The sequence below is a fragment of the Cervus elaphus genome, chromosome 27, assembly GCF_910594005.1.
Source record: "Cervus elaphus chromosome 27, mCerEla1.1, whole genome shotgun sequence".
Lineage (NCBI taxonomy): Eukaryota > Metazoa > Chordata > Mammalia > Artiodactyla > Cervidae > Cervus > Cervus elaphus.
In genome coordinates this window covers 60,912,590-60,931,305 of record NC_057841.1, presented here as the reverse complement: position 1 = coordinate 60,931,305, position 18,716 = coordinate 60,912,590, and positions in this window count along the sequence as shown.

The window sequence follows — 18,716 nt, the reverse complement described above, 5'->3', positions numbered from 1 at the left end:
ATGATACCAGTTTTCATTGAGCAGTGTCTCTGAGCTAAGGACTGTGCTAAGAATTCTGTGTGCATTTACCCCTCCTCAAACACTATGTATTAGTAATTTTATAAACCCCATTTAACAAGGAGACAGCAAGTTCATGGGTCTAGTAAGTGCAGAATCTAGAATTTAAATTCACAAATTGCAGAGTTTATGGTATCAGCAGCCCGGCTGCGTGTGTGTTAGTCGCTCAGTCGTGTCCGACTCTTTGTGACCCATGGACTGCAGCCCGCCAGACTCCTCTGTCCATGGGATTCTCCAGGCAGGAATACTGGAGTGGGTTGCCGTTCCCTCCTCCAGGGGATCTTCCCGACCCAGGGATCGAACTGGGGTCTCCTGCATTGCAGGCAGCTTCTTTACCTTCAGAGCCCCCAGGGAAGCCCAGCACCCTGCTATTCTGAGTTAAAAGCATTCGTTAAGCTATTTTGAAATGAATCTCACCCTAAACAACCCACCTGACTTCTTTCTGTGGTCAGTGTTGAGAATTTCTCACAATGCACCCTGTAGATTTCCTCAATCTCTGCGGACGGCAGTAGCAAAGCAAGAGAGAGAGGTGTGACAGGACTTCCCCGGCGCTCCGGTGGTCTAGACTCCGCACTTCCGACACAGGGGGCGGGAATTAAGATCCCACAGACCTCGGCCACAGAGAAGAGAGAGAGAGATGTCGGGTGTAGCGGGACGGGGTAAGCTGGTGTCTCTGGAAGGGCCTCACAGCTTGGAGAGTTTGCGGTAACGGAGCGGACCCTCAGTCTTCCAGACTGGTCGCTAAACTCTCATGACCCCAGGGGACTAAATGCCACTTCATTCATCTGTAACAAAGAGGGAATGCCTCCTTTCAGTGGTAACCAGAATACTTACATTATCCCCGGAGCAAGTTCTTCTGACAAAACCAAAGTATGTGGGACTCAGATTAATATTCAGAGTGCCATTTGGTGAGTCAGACCATTTACAGGAAGTAAATTAAGATGCTGAAATTCAGCTAGTAGACCATGGCATGGTTAGGCAGGTATTTTCAGCCAGCATGCATTCTGATATCTGTATCTATGCTATACTGATTATTAAATAATTTTTGTAGTTAGATTACCTAGATGATAAAACACACAAAACCATAAATCACAGGCACTCCATAGGAGTGTTAATTTAGAAGCAAGCAGCAAATAAGATGGTGACTGATATTATAAAGTGGAGCATCTCATCAAAGGAAGATATTATAAATATTTAGTACATTTTGAAAGTAGGAAATACCTAAGAAGGTTTCAAATGGCATAGGTTTTTTTTTATGTTTACATATTTGGTTAAAAAATAAGTTTATTTTGCTGGAAAATTCAGCTATATATTAAAGTGAATTTCCATATGATTTAGATGAGAATATATACTAAGAAACAAATAACTAACTATAACCCCCTTGGAAATGGCTCACCTGTGGAATACTAAATACACAGGGTAACAACATGACTACCTATCTAAAGAGAAGTAAAGAACAGCTACTTGTAACGCAAATATTCCAGTAGATCTTACAAAAGTCAACTGTCAGTCAAATGGCCACGTATGAAGGCAGAATAATTTATTACTTTTGTTATTTTAACTTCTCCCAATGTAAATATTAATATATCCTTAATATATATAGTGATGCTCACAATATAAAGTCACACATTTTTAAAGATGCTCAAAACCACACTTTCCAAAAATATTCATACAAAAGCCCCAAGCACTGTTCAGTTATGTACAAACTGGAAAGTGTTGATAAGGTTCATTATCCACACTGACGTGCTGAACTGTTAACTCGGGTTAGTTACTAGAACAGTTCTATTCAATTGCCAAAGGATGGCATGTACTTCACTCCCCACCTGGAGTTATTGCTACAAAAAGAAACCACCACCTCGGAAGCAAGTCACTGTCTCGTCACTCCATCGGCATGAGGCCCAGAAGCATAGCCCTCAGCGAGCAGTGAATTCAGAGCTCATGGGAACAGTGAAAGGTGAAAACTTTTTTAAGCACCTAAAAGAATCCGCCTCACAGAGAATTATACTCAATGTTTTATAATAACTTATAAGGGAAAAAAACCTGAAAAAATATATATGTATGTATAACTGAATCTCTTTGCTGTACCCTTGAAACTAACACAGCCTTGTAAATCAACTAGACCTCAATTTTAAAAAAAATCATCCTCATCCATACACAGATCACAAGCGATGTTGTACTGTTATCATTCAAAAAGTATTTCAAAACTCTATAGTGCATACATTTTTTCTTGAACGCTTAAGTACCTCTAAAGAGTACTTTTATTTATAGACTTTCCACAAGTATTAAAACCTTTTTTAAAATGCCCTCAAAAATAACAACCCCTTCAGTGTGTGGAATTCTAAAGCGCAAAGCTTTGGACTATATGACAGTTGAACAAAAAAATGTGAACTAACAATTTGCTCCTCCTCAGAGAAATAGGATGCTGCCAGATTTATGAAATGCCTTCACAGTGGCCAAAGGGGCTGGTTGGTAACGTGGGATCTGGCGCCATCTACTGGTCAGTCATAGTAACTTGTCCCTACTTGCTTCTGCTTAAAGTGTGGGATTTATTATTTAATCTGTCAAATAGGTACTCCTGTGAAAGTGACTGGAAAGGAATTTGCTAATATAAAAATACTTATTATGTTTAGAGTGGGGATTTGTTCCTTTTGAATGGCCATATAAGTTTCCAAAAAAAAAAAAAGGTTGTTTTAAATATTTACAGAACACAAGAAATACAGGAACTTGAAAGACTTGGGCAAAATGAGAAAATGAACAGAATCAGGACACAGAATGACACTCTTGGGACTTCTCTGGGCCCAGTGGCTAGGACGCCACACTTACTGTTGTGGGCCGGGGGTCAGTCCCTGGGGAGGAAACTAAGATCCCATGAGCTCCACAGGGCAGAAGAAAAAAAAAAAGAAAAACCTTTAGGTCACTCAGCAAAAGAAGGTGGGCATTGGAGACGGTCACAAATCTGGTGCTGGCAACCAAGAGTCATTTGACCCATCAAAACCAAAGACCTACTTTTCTCTTACTGTTTACAATTAAAGCTGGTTATCTAGCATAACATAAATCAAGACCTCTCCTGAATTAGCATTATGAGAAATTTATTCCAATAGATTTACAAGAAGAAACTCAGAAAGCATTCTTTGAAATGTCAAACAAAAATAAATTTGTGGTTTAGCTTGACTAGAAGTTCCAGAATAAACCGTGTTTAGCATGCGAAGTTCTGGGGCTTTGCCTGGGCCATAGAAACTACAATCTCATAGGAGACAAGGTACTGAAAGATGCAGTGTGCAGGTAACTTGCTCGGTTGCCAAGAAATAATTTCTCCTTTCTCACATGTTTTTATACTGTCCATCAAGGACATACTGTCGATTTCTTTATAGACACTTTTTCCTCCATAGATCTGAAGGAAACTGTAATTCCAGATCCCTGTGTTTGTTCCTTGGTTTCACAAAGGTCTCCAAGGGGACCAACATCAGACCGTATTCTGTTCCCACTTTACACATATTTTCTAGCACAATGGCTGATACGCCGGCACATACACGTTTCTCATACAGTGAAGTGTTAGTTGCTCAGACGTGTCCCACTCTTTGCGACCCCATGGCTGCAGCCCGCCGGCTCCTCTGTCCATGGGGCTCTCCAGCAAGAAGCCTGCAGGGGGTTGCCGCGCCCTTCTCATCCCAGGGATGGAACCCAAGGGCTCCTGCCTTGTACGCAGATTCTGCAGCATCTGAGCCACCACAGAAGCCCCCACTCATAGAGTAGGCACTCAATAAGTGTTTTAATTAGGTAATTAAAATGTAAACCCAGGGCAGAGGTGGGGGGGAGGGGGGAATAGGAACACAAGAAAAGAATGATGAAGGAAAAGAAGCAAGGAAACTCAAGGGGTCCCTTTACCGGCCCTCACAGCAGGGCCAGAAATCGCTCTGGCACTAATATCTGAGCAATATCTGTTTCAAGTGTGACCATGTTTCTTTTTTTCAAACTCCAATTGATATTTGATAGAAAAACACAATTTTCTTGGCAGGAAGATTCATTACAAATGGCTGAAAGCTGAAACAGTACCATACCTGGCGTCAAAGTTTAATCAGAGAAAAGCAGCCAGTAGGAGTGATGTATGTAAGAAGGGATTTGTCCTAAAGATTTGACCTCATGGAATTGTGGGAGCTGGTTAAACAGTCTACGGGAGGCATTTACTTCGAGTGCCGGGGCCTGGAGTGAGTAGGGCTGGCCCTCAGGAGGGAAAGATGGATGCAAGCAGAAAAGAGCAAGGAGAAACTGGGGCCTGCAGAAAGAGGCGGCATGTATGCGCGGGCGAGGTCTCTTCAGTCCTGTCTGAGGGGAGAGGGGGCTGGATTAGAACACAGGAACATTCGTAGTGATGGAAGTGGTCTTGATTTTGGTGGTAGTCCACAGGGGTATATGAAGGTCTTGATTTTGGTGGTAGTCCACAGGGGTATATGAAGTTTTCAAAAATAACTGAAGTGTGTGTTTTTAATGGGCACGTTTTATCGGACATAAACTATACCAGAATATGGAGCTGATTTAAGATGAGACCGGAGTGAGTCCCGTTCTTCCCCTGTCAGCTGTGGCATTCTTTTGATCTTCCTTTAAAATGTGTTGCTGGTTGGAGGGTCATTGCTTCAGGGCTGCATTGCTGGCCGCGCGCAGCGGCCTGAGTCAGCGCAAAGTCGTCGCAGAGCAGCCGGCTGAGCGCCCGACCTCACACCAGCTGTGGGATTTCTCTTCACTTCATCTCCTCTCTGTGCTAAATATGAGGATTAGGTTTTCTGACTTACTGAGGAATTGTTTGCTGAAAACTGAAAACCTGGTCAGGTCAAAGAGTCCTAGAAAATGTAAAAACTCAACCAAGAACAAGGGAGATGATTCAGCACGGTGAACGACGGGAAGCAATCATGTACGAAAGCGCTCTAGACTGATCGTCACCACTGGGACGAGGCCCAAGAAGAAAGACCACATGTTTTGACATTTTAATACTAACATTAGTTCACCATTGACCAAGAGCGCACTTATTTGCATTATATCAGGGCAACCTCAGCCAGCATACTTAAGGTCACGGCTACCTCTTGAGTCTTTCTATTTTTTATTATACTGTGCCAAAATTTCCACCAGAAGAAGCTGACAGGGAGAAAAAGAGAAGAGAAGGTCAACACCCACAGAAAATTAGACTTTCTTCCTGCTTTCAGCAGTCAGAGTGACTTTTATCACAGACAGAAAAGTTGCTATATTTGGATTTCACACATATAAAATATGCAAGGAACATCTGCTATAAAAAGCTTTTTCACTGTCCTGGACCCTAAAGGGCAGGTACCTTTCACTTATTTACTCAAGCATGTTCATTAAGACTTCCCAGAATAAAGGACAGAATGGGTCATCGTAACAAAAGCAGAGTGGAAACCCAGAAAACGCTTTTTATAAAATGTGAGTTTTCTTTGTCCAGATGCAGAGAGTTCATCATCTTCAAGTGTCTCATGGCAGGTGCTATGTCGAACTGTACAAGTATGACTTCATTCTGAGAAAAAAGAGCCTTTTTCACTCTTCTTTTAGAAGAAACCTATTTAAAACCATTACAACAGAAAATGATATGTTGTACTTAAAACATATGATCAGGAATTTCTTTATGTGATGCGTTGACAGTCATGAGCAAGTGTAAGTGTGCTTGCAACTGGTTAAAATAAAAGCAAGAGCATCCAAATAGTTGTGACTTTGTAAGTTAAAAGGTTAAAAACTGTTTTGAAGGTTGGAATTTGTCCTCGTAAAGATGGGAAAGCACTTTCATAAATTTCATTTTTACCAGCAGAGAATCAAAATGCCTTTTGCTCATGAAGATGGGAAGAAAGAGACTATGCATTCTAAATATCAAAACATCTTCACTGACTTTGGCTTTTAAAACGGAAGCAGGGTTATCCTCTTATTATTTATTATTCTTTCAGGAACAATAAAACCAAGCAAAATCTGAGTGCGTGACAGTTTTAACTTTCATGTTACATAATGGAAATGGGAATCTTTATGAACTTTGACAAATTCATTAAATTAACATTTGTCGAGCATATGTATGAGATACTGTTCTAAGCCCAAGAGAAGAATTTGCCTCTTTCTGGGACTTCCCTGTGGTCCAGTGGTTAAAACTCCACTTTGCAATGCAGGGGACGTAGGTTCCATCCCTGGTCAGGGACCTAAGATCCCACATCCTGTGGAGCAACCAAGCCAGAGCCTGCACCCCCCAGCCTGCACCCCCGAGCCTGCACCCCCGAGCCTGCACCCCCCAGCCTGCACCCCCGAGCCTGCACCCCCCAGCCTGCACCCCCCAGCATGCACCCCTCAGCCTGCACCCCCCAGCCTGCACCCCCGAGCCTGCACCCCCCAGCCTGCACCCCCCAGCATGCCCCCCCCCAGCATGCACCCCCCAGCCTGCACCCCCCAGCATGCACCCCCCAGCCTGCACCCCCCAGCATGCACCCCCCAGCATGCACCCCCCCAGCCTGCACCCCCAAGCCTGCACCCCCCAGCCTGCACCCCCAAGCCTGCACCCCCCAGCCTGCACCCCCCAGCATGCACCCCCCAGCATGCACCCCCCAGCATGCACCCCCCAGCCTGCACCCCCGAGCCTGCACCCCCCAGCCTGCACCCCCGAGCCTGCACCCCCCCAGCCTGCACCCCCCAGCATGCACCCCCCAGCATGCACCCCCCAGCCTGCACCCCCGAGCCTGCACCCCCCAGCATGCACCCCCCAGCATGCACCCCCCGAGCCTGCACCCCCCAGCCTGCACCCCCCGAGCCTGCACCCCCCAGCATGCACCCCCCGAGCCTGTGGCCACAGTGAGAGTCAGCACCGCAGTGAACGATCCCGCAGGCCACAGCTAACACCTGATGACAAAGCTAAACTAATTAATTAATTGATTGATTTTTTCTTTTAAGAATTTGCTTTTTTCCTCTGGCCGGGGGGTTGGGGGGGCGGGGTGGGGAATGCCATTAATCTCAAAAAATAATTGGAAAGAAAGAACACCATTGCCTTAAGGGCACAGGCTTTCAGCGTCTTTCACTCGCCCAGTGAACTGAGATGAAGACCAGGTTTCCCTCCAGCACTCGGACATCGTGCTTCGGCCTCTCTGTTCAAGGGTCGTGTCCTGAGTCTCTGCGTTTAACCTTGTCCTTCAGGCTCCTCTCCACCTAAGGATCCCTTCCAGCCCCAACTCCTCTCTGTCCCACGCCTCCCCAGCCCCCGGACCCCACATGGCTTGTCTGGGATCTTCAGTATGAGATGTGCCCGCAGAGGGTCTCTCCCCGCTTTGTAGCTCCATTCAGCACAGAGCTCCTGGGTAGAGGAGGAATGTGTGAAGGAATGCCTTCTTCCAGAAGTTGTACTGCAGAGATGCACTGGAGAGGTGTGAGTGTGCTCAGCTGTGTCTGACTCTCTGTGACCCCGTGGACTGTAGCCCACCAGGCTCCTCTGCCCATGAGATTCTCCAGGCAAGACTGGGTTGGCATTTCCTCCTCCAGGTATCTTCCCGTCCCAGGGATCAGAACCTACGTCTCCTTGTCTCTTGCATTGGCAGGTGGGATTCTTTACCACTGAGCCACCTGGGAAGCCCCGGGTGGGGGCTTTCAAGACATGAAAAAAAATATCTACTCAGCTTAAAATATTTCCCAGGAATAAACTGCAAATCAGAGACTGATTTATGATGACAGTTTCAGTTAATAATTGCAAACACACATTTGTAAGGTTAATCCCACTAGTCACTCACAGTAGGTCAATGTCAGTTAAGCTTAAGTGTAGCTTTGTTTGAAAAGAGAAGCCGAGGTGACCTGGTCTGTCTGGGCAGGTCTGTGTGAGCTTGCACACCACAGCTGATGAGACTGGCATGCACGAGACCCTCGATAAACAACCAAGATCATGGCATCCAGTCCCATCACTTCGTGGCAAATAGATGGGGAAATGTGCAAACAGCGTCAGATTTCATTTTCTTGGGCTCCAAAATCACTGCAGATGGTGACTGCAGCCACGAAATTAAAAGACTCTTGCTTCTTGGAAGAATAGCTATGATCAACCTAGACAGTGTGTTAGAAAACAGAGACATTACTTTGCTGACAAAAGTCCATACAGTCAAAGTTATGGTTTTTCCAGTAGTCATGTATGGATGTGAGAGTTGGACCATAATGAAGGCTGAGCGCCAAAGAACTGATGCTCTCAAACTGTGGTGCTGGAGAAGACTCTTGAGAGTCCCTTGGACATCACAGAGATCAAACCAGTCAATCCTAAGGGGAATCAGTCCTGAATATTCATTGGAAGGACTGATGCTGAAGCTGAAACGCCAATACTTTGGCCACCTGATGTGAAGAGTCGACTGTTTGGAAAAGACCCTGATGCTGGGAAAGATTGAAGGCGGGCAGAGAAGGGGATGACAGAGGATGAGATGGGTGGATGGCATCACCGACTCGATGGGCGTGAGTTTGAGCAAACTCAGGGAGATGGTGAAGGACAGGGAAGCCTGGCGTTCTGGAGTTCATGGGGTCGCAAAGAGTCAGACACAACTTAGCAACTGAACAACGACAACAATGTGGTCATCAGAGCTCTGATAAAACCCTACCGTCCACCACGTAAATTTCACTTAGTGAAACAAAACAAAGCCGAAGACTCTCCAGCTGCTCTTGTCACTCTGTAATGGAATTTAAGAATGAATATAGTAATTTTGTCTTAATTCCCTGGCTGTTATCAATTGTCTTGGTTCGGGGATACTTTAAGGCACAAAAGATTATCACTTGTATACATGTCTAACTTTCATTGTACAATATGTAAGGCACTTCTCTTTGTGAAATATTTTTACCCAATTTAATGCTATTTTTAAATGGCTCTCCCGGAAAATCACCTTTGGGTTATTATAACTGACTTTCTAGAGATGTAACAATGATCAAGATTTAAATTTAAACATTCTTTGGAAAATTATTCTGAATATTGTATTTATCATACTATAGTGAAATTATAACTTTTCATAGATTTTAAGCCCCAAAGAAAATCATAAAAGACCAATGGACTCAAGTACTTAAACTGGCATTTCTGGAATAATGTAGTAAAAATAAGAAAAGATAGAACTGTATTTTAAGCAAATAAAACAAATGGCTAATAAAAAAAGAAAGAAAGAAAGGAAAAGAGAAAGAACTAAAAGACAAATGGTCTTATTTGCACGTTCATCTCAAGTTGGAAGCAAGGACAGAAACTAAGGAAGCTGCCAATTAGATAAACCATGGTTGGGAATACCCACTGTAATAAACATGTCAATTCTCTCTAGATTAATCTAGGAACCCAGTAAAATCCATTATAAATTGTATTAAAGCTTTATATGGAACGTGGCAAGCCAGTGTTAAACTTTATTTGGAAGAGCAAAGGGCCAAGAAATCAAACCTTTTTACTAGAAAGATAGGGGATGTCCTTGCTCTAAGAAATACCGTTATAAAGTCTAATGATTAAGACTTTCAGATTTTGACACAGTAGAGACAAAAAGGTAGCTAACACATTTTATAAAGTAAATATAGAAACACAAAATATCACTGAATATTGCAAATCATTGGGAAAGAATGAACTATTCAAATACTTTTGGATCAATTGTTTATCTGTAATTTTTTTTTAAGTGTAATTTAGATCCCTTAGTTCACAACATATATAAAAGTCCATTTTATGGAAACTAAAAACCTAAATGTGATAAGCAAAATATTTTAAATTCCAGAAGAAAATGTAGGAGAATAACCTTTACGAATTGTGTTCAGTAAGGAAAGCTTGCATTAAGATACAAAAAGCATAAATGGTAAAGGGGGGGTGAAGCTCACTGAGTTAACATCAATCCCTGAAAACTCTGTATGAAAAAAGACACTATTAAAAAGTGAAAATAAGTAAAACTACTAAAGTGTATGCTTTTTAAAGAGTTATTTGTATGGTACGTAAGTTATATCTCAATAAAACTGATATTAAGAAAGTGAAAAGTTCTATATATAAAATAGAAGAACAGTAAGGACCTGCTGTATGGCACAGGGAACTATATTCAATATCTTGTAATAAAATCTATAATGAAAAAGAATCTGATAAAAAATACATATAGATAACTTAATCACTTTGCTATACACCCGAAATTAACACAACATCATAAGTCAATTACACTTCAATATTAAGTTGCTTTGAAAAAAAGAAAAAGAAAGACAGTGAAAAGATGGAAAACAATGATCTCTGGCTTTGCATTCATAAAATCGACCAAAATTTAAAGACTGACAGTACCAAGAGTGTGCAAAGGTGTAGAGGACACAGATAAATAAGCTGCTGGTGAGAGCGGGAATTTTTGCAACCTCTGTGAAGAGCAGACACTGGACCACCTAGGACCTAGAGGACATATATACATGTTTACAGCAGCAGCTTCTCCAGAATCATCTAAGTAATCACCAAGAGGGAAACATTTAAATTTGGAATATTCATAAATGAAATGTGATACGGCAGCCAAGATGAGTGAACAGGGCTATATGAATCATCATGGTAATAATAACAGCTAGTTACTGCAGTGGGGCGGGGGAGGGGGGGAGGGGGGGAGGGGAAGAGGGGAGAGGAGGGGGAGGGGAGGAGGGAGGTCGAGGTGGGGGGAGGGGGGGGAGGTAGAAGAGGGGAGGGAGAGGGGGATGTAGAGAAGGGGGGAGGGGAGGGAGGGGAGGGGAGGAGGGGGAGAGGAGGGGGAGGTAGAGGAGGGGGAGGGGCGGGTGAGTGACTCTGAAGGAGGCACAAAGGGACACAGAGAACTTTGACTCAACCTGTGAAATGCTTTGTTTTCTGTTTCCAAGATCTGAGGCAAATATAACAAAAATGTTAATTTGTAAGATCTGGGTAGTAGCACATGTGTGTTTATCTTATTTTCCTATTTGATATATTCAGAATAATTTCATAGGAAATAAAATGCCTTTGGTGTTTAATAAACATGCCTGGTTCTGAAATTAGAGTAAATAATACGTTTGGTATGAAAGCAACAGTTCTAACCACACACTATTATCAAAAATGTTTAAATCAAAGGGATCATACTCCTTCAGTTATGCAAGACGAGTAAGCTCCGCAGTACAACACAATGCCTGTGGTTAACAGTGCTGTGTTGTGGATTTTTTAACTTGTCAAGAGGATCGATCTCATCTTGTGTCTTACAACAAAATTAAATAGATGAGAGATAGGAATAGTGACACAGAATTACAGAATACCCTAAAAATGAGTCCTATAAAATGTTCTCTGCATTCTTACTCAAACACACATGTAAGGGAGACAAGCAGAATTCGTGTAATTTTTTCTTTGGAAAATAAAGGTTGTTATTCATTTTTACTGGAGCGTAGTTGCTTTGCAGTGTTGTGCTAGCTCCTGCTGCAGAGACAAATGAGCCAGCCGTGCGTGTGTGTCTGTGCTGGGCTTGGGCGCTCGGTCGTGTCCGACTCCTTGCGCCCCCACGGACTGTAGCCCACCGGGCTCCTCTGTCCATGGGATTCTCCAGGCAAGAAGACTGGAGTGGGTAGCCTTTCCCTCCTCCAGGGGATCTTCCCGACCCGGGGGTTGAACCCAGGTCTCCCGCCTTGAGGGCGGATTCTTTGCCATCTGAGCCGCCAGGGAAGCCCTGTTTACATCTATCCTGTTTTGGATTCCCTTCCTCAGTCACCACAGAGCACTGAGGAGAGTCCCCTGTGCTTTTAGCAGCTTCTCATTAGTTACCCATTTTGTACATAGTATCAGCAGAGTAAGAGAATTCCTTTTGTTTAATCCAATCTATTCCTCCCCATTTTTACATGGAACTCATCATGTACTGATCTATTACTGACAGATCATTTGTTTTATTCTTTAGACCAGATCATGCCACTTCTATATATTGTCTAATACATCATAATAAGGTAATAGCCCAACTATAAGCCAGTTTTTTTTTTTTTTCCCACTAGCGTGTCTCTTTGCCTCCTTTCTCGTTCCATTTTTGGGTGACACCAGCTGCCGTATCTTTCGCCTGTGAAGAGACAGGACCAAATAAGAGAAGAAAAGCGTTGGGATTAAAGAGAGGTGTGACAAGGCAGGGAGCAAGAAATGCCTGGCTCCCTTCCATCCTTCATGGAAAACTGAGGAAGAGGAGTGCATACATAATGCAGACCCATGCTCACAAGCTGGGACTCTGGCCAAATTTTACACTGAAAACATTAAAAAGATCAAATATAAAATTCTTTAATTGGATGCAAAAGTCCCCATGCCAGATACACAGCATAAGGCCTGAAAGAACTAGCAAGCAGCCCTGTGTTAATTTCTTTTTTTAATTGTATCACTGACCAGATACTCATTGAAAGTAAACAGTGAATTACTGCTGAGAAAAGAAAAAATGCTACTGCAGTCTTAGAATCTGGGGAGGAAGAAAGTGCGTCCCAGCCAGGTCCAGGGTGTATTGTGTCAACATCAGGCCCGGACACCGTGTTTTAAGAGTTGCTTGAACACACTTAAAGAGCAGTACAAAGGGTGGGGAGACCCATGACTATTTTATGAGCAGGAGCGGAAGAAACATGAAGAGCTGACCTCCTGCGCACATAAGCAAGGAGTGAAATCAAAGAGCAAACTAAATCCTGCTGGACGCAGAAAACATCTGTGGCAATTACACGGCGCTGTTGGAGATCTGGTGGGCCCAGCGTAGGAAGAATTTCTTACACTGGTATTACAGAGAGCCACTGATCCATCTTTCTAAAGGGCAAAATAAACGCTCAAGATGCACCATTAATGTGGATCAAGTGCCTAAGAATAAAGAAAAATAAATAATTTCCTTTAAAAGATTAAATGTACAAAGGGGATAGCATGATAGGATTTGGGGGGCTGATGGAATTGCTCTGGGTCTTGACAGTGGAAGTGGTTATATGACTCTACACATATGTCAAAATTCGTAAGTCCGTCCACCCAACACAAATAAATTTTACTGTTGTAAACTGCAAAATAAATGAGCCAAGACATTTTAGGATACAACAAAGCCAATTTTATCCATAGAAAGAAAGTCGCTCGATCGTGTCCGACTCTTTGCGACCCCATGGACCGTAACCCTCCAGGCTCCTCTGTCCATGGGGATTCTCCAGGCAAGAATACTGGAGTGCCATGCCCTCCTCCGGGGGATCTTCCCACCCCAGGGATTGAACCTGGGTCTCCTGCACTGCAGGCAGATTCTTTACTGTCTGAGCCAGCAGGGAAGCCCAAGGAGCCTAGAGTGGGTGCCTGCCTCTTTCCAGGGGATTTTCCGACCCAGGGATGGAACTGGGGTCTCAGGCATTGCAGGCGGACTCCTCTTTATCTTACAGGTCACACTGATTCCAGAGTAGAAAAAAGACACTAACGAGGGTCCCCGGCATTCAACCTTGTTGATGCTCTGAGTGGACGCGTTCACGGGGGCCTGTTCCAGTCTTCCCAGAGCAGGGGAGGGGTCCTGGAGAAGCGAGGCCGGCCTCCCCGCTTAGAGAAGAGGGAGGCGCCGGGAAGACGAGACGCAGGAGCACCGCGTGAGGACCGCGCCCGCGCCGTCTGCGCTGGGCTCAGCAGCCCGGAGCGCCGGGGTTCCAGCGCCCACCCGAAGCCCGAGAGAGGCCCCAAGGACCCTCTCTGGGGTCTCCAGGGAACGTGCAGCCTGCTGCCAGCTTGATCTTAGACCCTGGCCCCCAGACTGCGGGGCGATCAATTCCTGTTATTTTAAGCTACTTAGTTTGTGGTGATTTGCGAGGAAGCCCTAGAAAACTCACACACCCACTGAACGCAAGTCACGTTGGTCTCGGTTCCCCAAACACAGCGAACGCACCCCAGACCCGGGGCTTGGTCTGACTGTTCTCTCTGCGCGGCGCGCTCTTCCTTCTGTCTTCGTGCGCCCGTCGCCTCCGCGTCGCTCAGCTCTCGGTTCCAACGTCACCTGCTCCACCGTCCTGCACTGAACCCGAAAGAGCCGCCGGTTCCGTTCAGTGCGGTGCATTAGCCTAGCTGGTACCTGCGCGGCTTCCGGCGGCCTGGGGCGCCCCCACGGCGGCGTCTTCGGCCGCTTGCCCCGCGCCTCACACGCACTCTCGGACGGGACCCGGTCTCCCTCCTGCTGCGCCCCGAGCGCCCAGGCAGCTTCCTGCTTAGTGAGCAGGGGCCCAGTTGGTCCCGGTTTACCCAAGACTGTCCTGGTTTTAAACCTGCTTTAAACCAAAAGAAGCTACTGTCCCCGGACAGCCTTGGGACGGCAGGGATGGCTTACCCCACTACTGGTGGGCCTTGTCAGTCCAGTTACCGGCACCCCCAGCAGCTGCATGAACAAGGCTTTTAAAGAAGGAAAGGCCTTCCTCGCTGAGATCCAACATAATGTAGCTGAGCGTTTCGGTCACAAGGTGGCACTACACCACTAGATTTATTAACACCAGCCAAGTCAACCACGCGAGGTAACAGTATTCAAAACTGTTGAGGTATTCAGCGATCTTCATATAGTACTATTAGAGTCTTCTTTAAGACTGAAGTATAGGATTATATACCTTTGAGGAACTTTTATTTCAGGTGCCTATTTCTGCCGATCATTAAACTTTTGCATATAGGAAAAAAATGAATTTATAAATACTATGACTAATTTGCATTTTAATTCTGTTAAGACTTGTGATACATTAGCTTGAAAAACCTACAGTTGGACATCTGTAACTGTGACTACAATAACATCTTGTATCCGAGGATTTAAAATATACAAAGTATTTATGTGTTCACCGTTTGACCACTTGAAGGTGTTGATAGCTGCAGAAAAACAATCAACTTGACAGAAAAAAAAACGAACATCAGAAATATCCCAGAGCAAGCTTCCCTCAACTTCACAGATCTTCAGTAACAGATAATCCCCACCTGGTTTTCTTTTCTAGCAGAAACTTGTAAAATTATCATGGCAAAAGAGTTCACCTCCAGAATTCATGCCTGGAGTAGAGATTGACTACTCTGACGAGTCCAGAAGTTAACATTTGCTCCAGAGAACAGTTGGGCGTTCGTTTCATGTTTTTAGTTTAAATCTCCTAGCACTAGATTTTTAATTGAAGTATATTTCATCTACAACGTTGTGTTAGTTTCAACTGCACAGCAAAATAGTTTGGCTTTCTTTTGATTCTTTTTAAGATTCTTTTCCATTATAGGTTCTTACAAAGCAGTAAGTATATTTCCCTGTGCTATACAGTAGGTCCTTGTGTACCTATTTGATGTATTCCAGGGAAATGTTTCTAAAACAGAGGTCATAATTCAAGGAAATGTTATCCTCTCTTATCTCCAAAGACTAAGGTAGTTCGGTCTTGTCTTGGCAAGACATAATGCTATGTTTGTATCAAGCAAGCAATAGTATATGTTATTTACAAAGAATATATGTTTATAGCTGAAGTAAAAAAATGGGCTGACAGATACAATGATGAAATACTCATGGTGGTGACTTTCAGGGAGAAATTAAGGGAAATTGAATCAGGAAGGAGGTCAAGGATACTACAGCTTAATCAGTATTATTTACTTTTTGAAAGAAATTATAAGTTTGATATTTTCTTGTGAGTGCTAATGTTGGCTATATTGTATTCTGTTGTTTTCTTTCTTTCTAACTTTTCCAATTAAAAGAAGAAAGAAAGAAGTATTGTCCCCAAGGGTCAGTTGACTTTCCTGTAACAAGTCTGTCAATTCAAGGAAAAAACAGAATATGTTCAAAGTGAAGCAGCCTTTGACCTCCTCAAGGGAAACTTTCATGAAGACATAAGAACCCAGGATGGGTTATTCCGATCGGAAATTGTTTTTTGTTTGATATTTAACATTTTTCTTCCAGTTTTATTGAGATATAATTGACATATAGCACTGTACAAATTTTAGGTGTGTATATTATCACCATAAGTTTATTGAACATCTGTCTCATATAGATACAAAAGAAAAAGGAAAAACGTTTTCCCTTGTGATAAGAACTCTTAGGATTTACTCTCTTAACGGCTTTCATATATAACATTCAGTAGAATTGATTATATTAATCATGTTGTATATTACATCCCTAGTATTAATTATTACTGGAAATTTGTATCTTTTGACTGTCTTCATCCAATTCCCGTCTCCCCCAACCCCTGCCTCCAATAATCACGAACCTGACCTCTTTTCTATGGGTTTGTTTCTTCTGAAGCACAGTTGACCTTAAGGACTGTGTTAGCTCCTGGTGCGCGCATAGTGATTGAATATTTCTAGACGTTACAAAATGATCACCATGACAAGTTTAGTTCCCATCTATCACCATACAAAGATACTGCATCATTATTCCCTCTATTCCCCATACTGTTGGTTTCGTATCCATGACTCATTTATTTCGTAACTGAAAGTTTATAACTCTGAATCTCCCTCACCTAGTTCTCTGATTCCCAACTGCCCACCCCTCCCCCATTAGAATCTCCAGCGGATCAGAGCATAGGTGGATTTCTTTCTCTTTAAGCGTGCTACTAGAAAAGGGTGTTTTGCAAAATGCTGTTCTAATGAGAGCATTGTATAAGTCATTACTTATACACTAGAAAGATAGAGGAAGAGATGGGAGGGTTGGAAAATGAGTCAGTGCAATTGGGAACCGTTTACAGTTGAAGATGACAGACTCCCAGGGAAATCTCTGGCATGTTCAAAATGGCAGTGTTTTGGTTTACACAGCGGCAGCATAATGCGGGCCAGAGACCCTAGGTTACGGGTGGGGAACGTGTGTGCGAGGCTCCCGGCGTCGTTCCCCGCTCTCAGGGCTCCCGTCCTTTACCTCTTTATTTGGCGGCGCGGGGTCTTCGCTGCGGCGTGCAGCCCTTCCCCGGGGCGTGGACTCTCAGCTCCCACGCACGGGCTCAGCGCTCCAAGGCGCCGGGGACCGTGCTTCCCTGACATTGGATCGAACCCGTGTCCCCGGCCCTGCCAGGCAGATTCTTAACCACTGGGCCACCAGGCAAGTTCCTCCCTGCTTTCAGGATTTTTCAAGTGAGCTTCAAAGGCACTGAAGTAGCTACTTTTTTGGGGGGGTGGGGGGAGGGGGGGAAGGAATATTTTTAAATATATCTTTATATCATGAGATGTTTTTCTTTAATATTCTTCAATATATCATTTGGTGTGGATCAGTTCAGATTCGATGGAAAAAAAAAATACTGTCTTATTATCAATGAGGCTCTAGTCCCCACTCCTAATTCCTTTTCAGGAAATTAAAGCACAAACAGGTAAATAAAATGAAGAAACAAGGCATTGATCCAAAATCTTGTGAAAAGTAAACAGAGATGAATAGAGGAAGCTTCCATAGAATTCAAGTCTCTTATAGACATACCATAACTTTGTATTTGAGCACTTTGAATAAAATGCTTTCTAAAATTTATTTTATACTTACTCTTTTATAGTACAAAACCCAACTTAACCTTTTCTTCACATTCAAAATGCTAGTTGTTTCTATATATAAAGGACTTATTATATAGCATAGTGAACTCTAGTCAGTACTCTGTAATTATCTATATGGGAAAAGAACCTGTATATGTATAATTCAATTATTTTGCTATACACCTGAAATTAACACAACATTGTAAATCAACTCTACTCCTATATAATTTTTTTTTTTTAAATGCTGGTTGTTTTCCGTACTAATGAGTAGAGAGGCATTCTTGAAACACACTAAATGCTGTTTGTTTATTTGTTTAAGGATCTTACCTGCTTTCCATGAGGGCTATCTTATTATTTGAACAGAGGTGGGAGCAGTGATACTTGTTGATCTGTTGTTCATTCAGGGATGCCTTTTTGTATATTTCTTTATTTCTCAGATGTGTTTTTGAATCCTCGTGACTAAGAGGCTTGGAGAAAGTGTTTAGGGCAGGAACCAACAGAGATAGGTGGGAGGCAGAAAGTTAAAGATACACAGAGCTCTGTACAGATACCTGTAATTAATTAAACCCCCTCTCTGTTAGGAACAACGCCAAAAAAAAACACCCTTTAAAACGCAGTTTTCAAAATATGTTGATGCAGAGCCTTATTATAAAATAAATAGTTTTCTGTTTTGATCAGAGAGGCAGCAAGTATAGCAGTTAGAAGAAGACTCAACCAGAAATTTACTTGAATTCCTATACCTCTATTTCCTCATCTATAAAATGGCTTTTATAGTACCTACCTCACAGAGTTTCAAGAAGAAAAACATGAGTCAGTATTTGCAAAGCACTTAAAACTGTGTCTGGCACATAGATATACAACTGTTGTATTCATATAAGCTACACTATGGTAAAAAAAAAAAGAAAAGGCAATTTCGTTTGTTGTTCATGTTCTGTAATGGGTTATATGTTCCTGTTTTCTACATGATTCTGAGAAAAAATGTGTGTCTGGTATATAACCCTGCCCGGGGCTGGCTTCACGCCCATCTCAGAAGGGCTCCATGCTGGATGTAATGCTTCTGTCTTAAAATTCTCCCTGCTTTTTGAATGAGCTGTCTCGATTTGATTTCGCCCCGGGCCCTGCACATGATGCCCTGATGTTGATGCTGACCACGCAAGGTCCTCCTTTGTTCTCCTGGGTTCTGTTAAGCCCAGAGGTCCTGAGCTGGTGGCAGCACCCTCTCTCTGCCCACAGGTGTGGGGTGGGTTGCTTCAGAGGACAGAAAACAATTGAAAGCTCCCAGGCA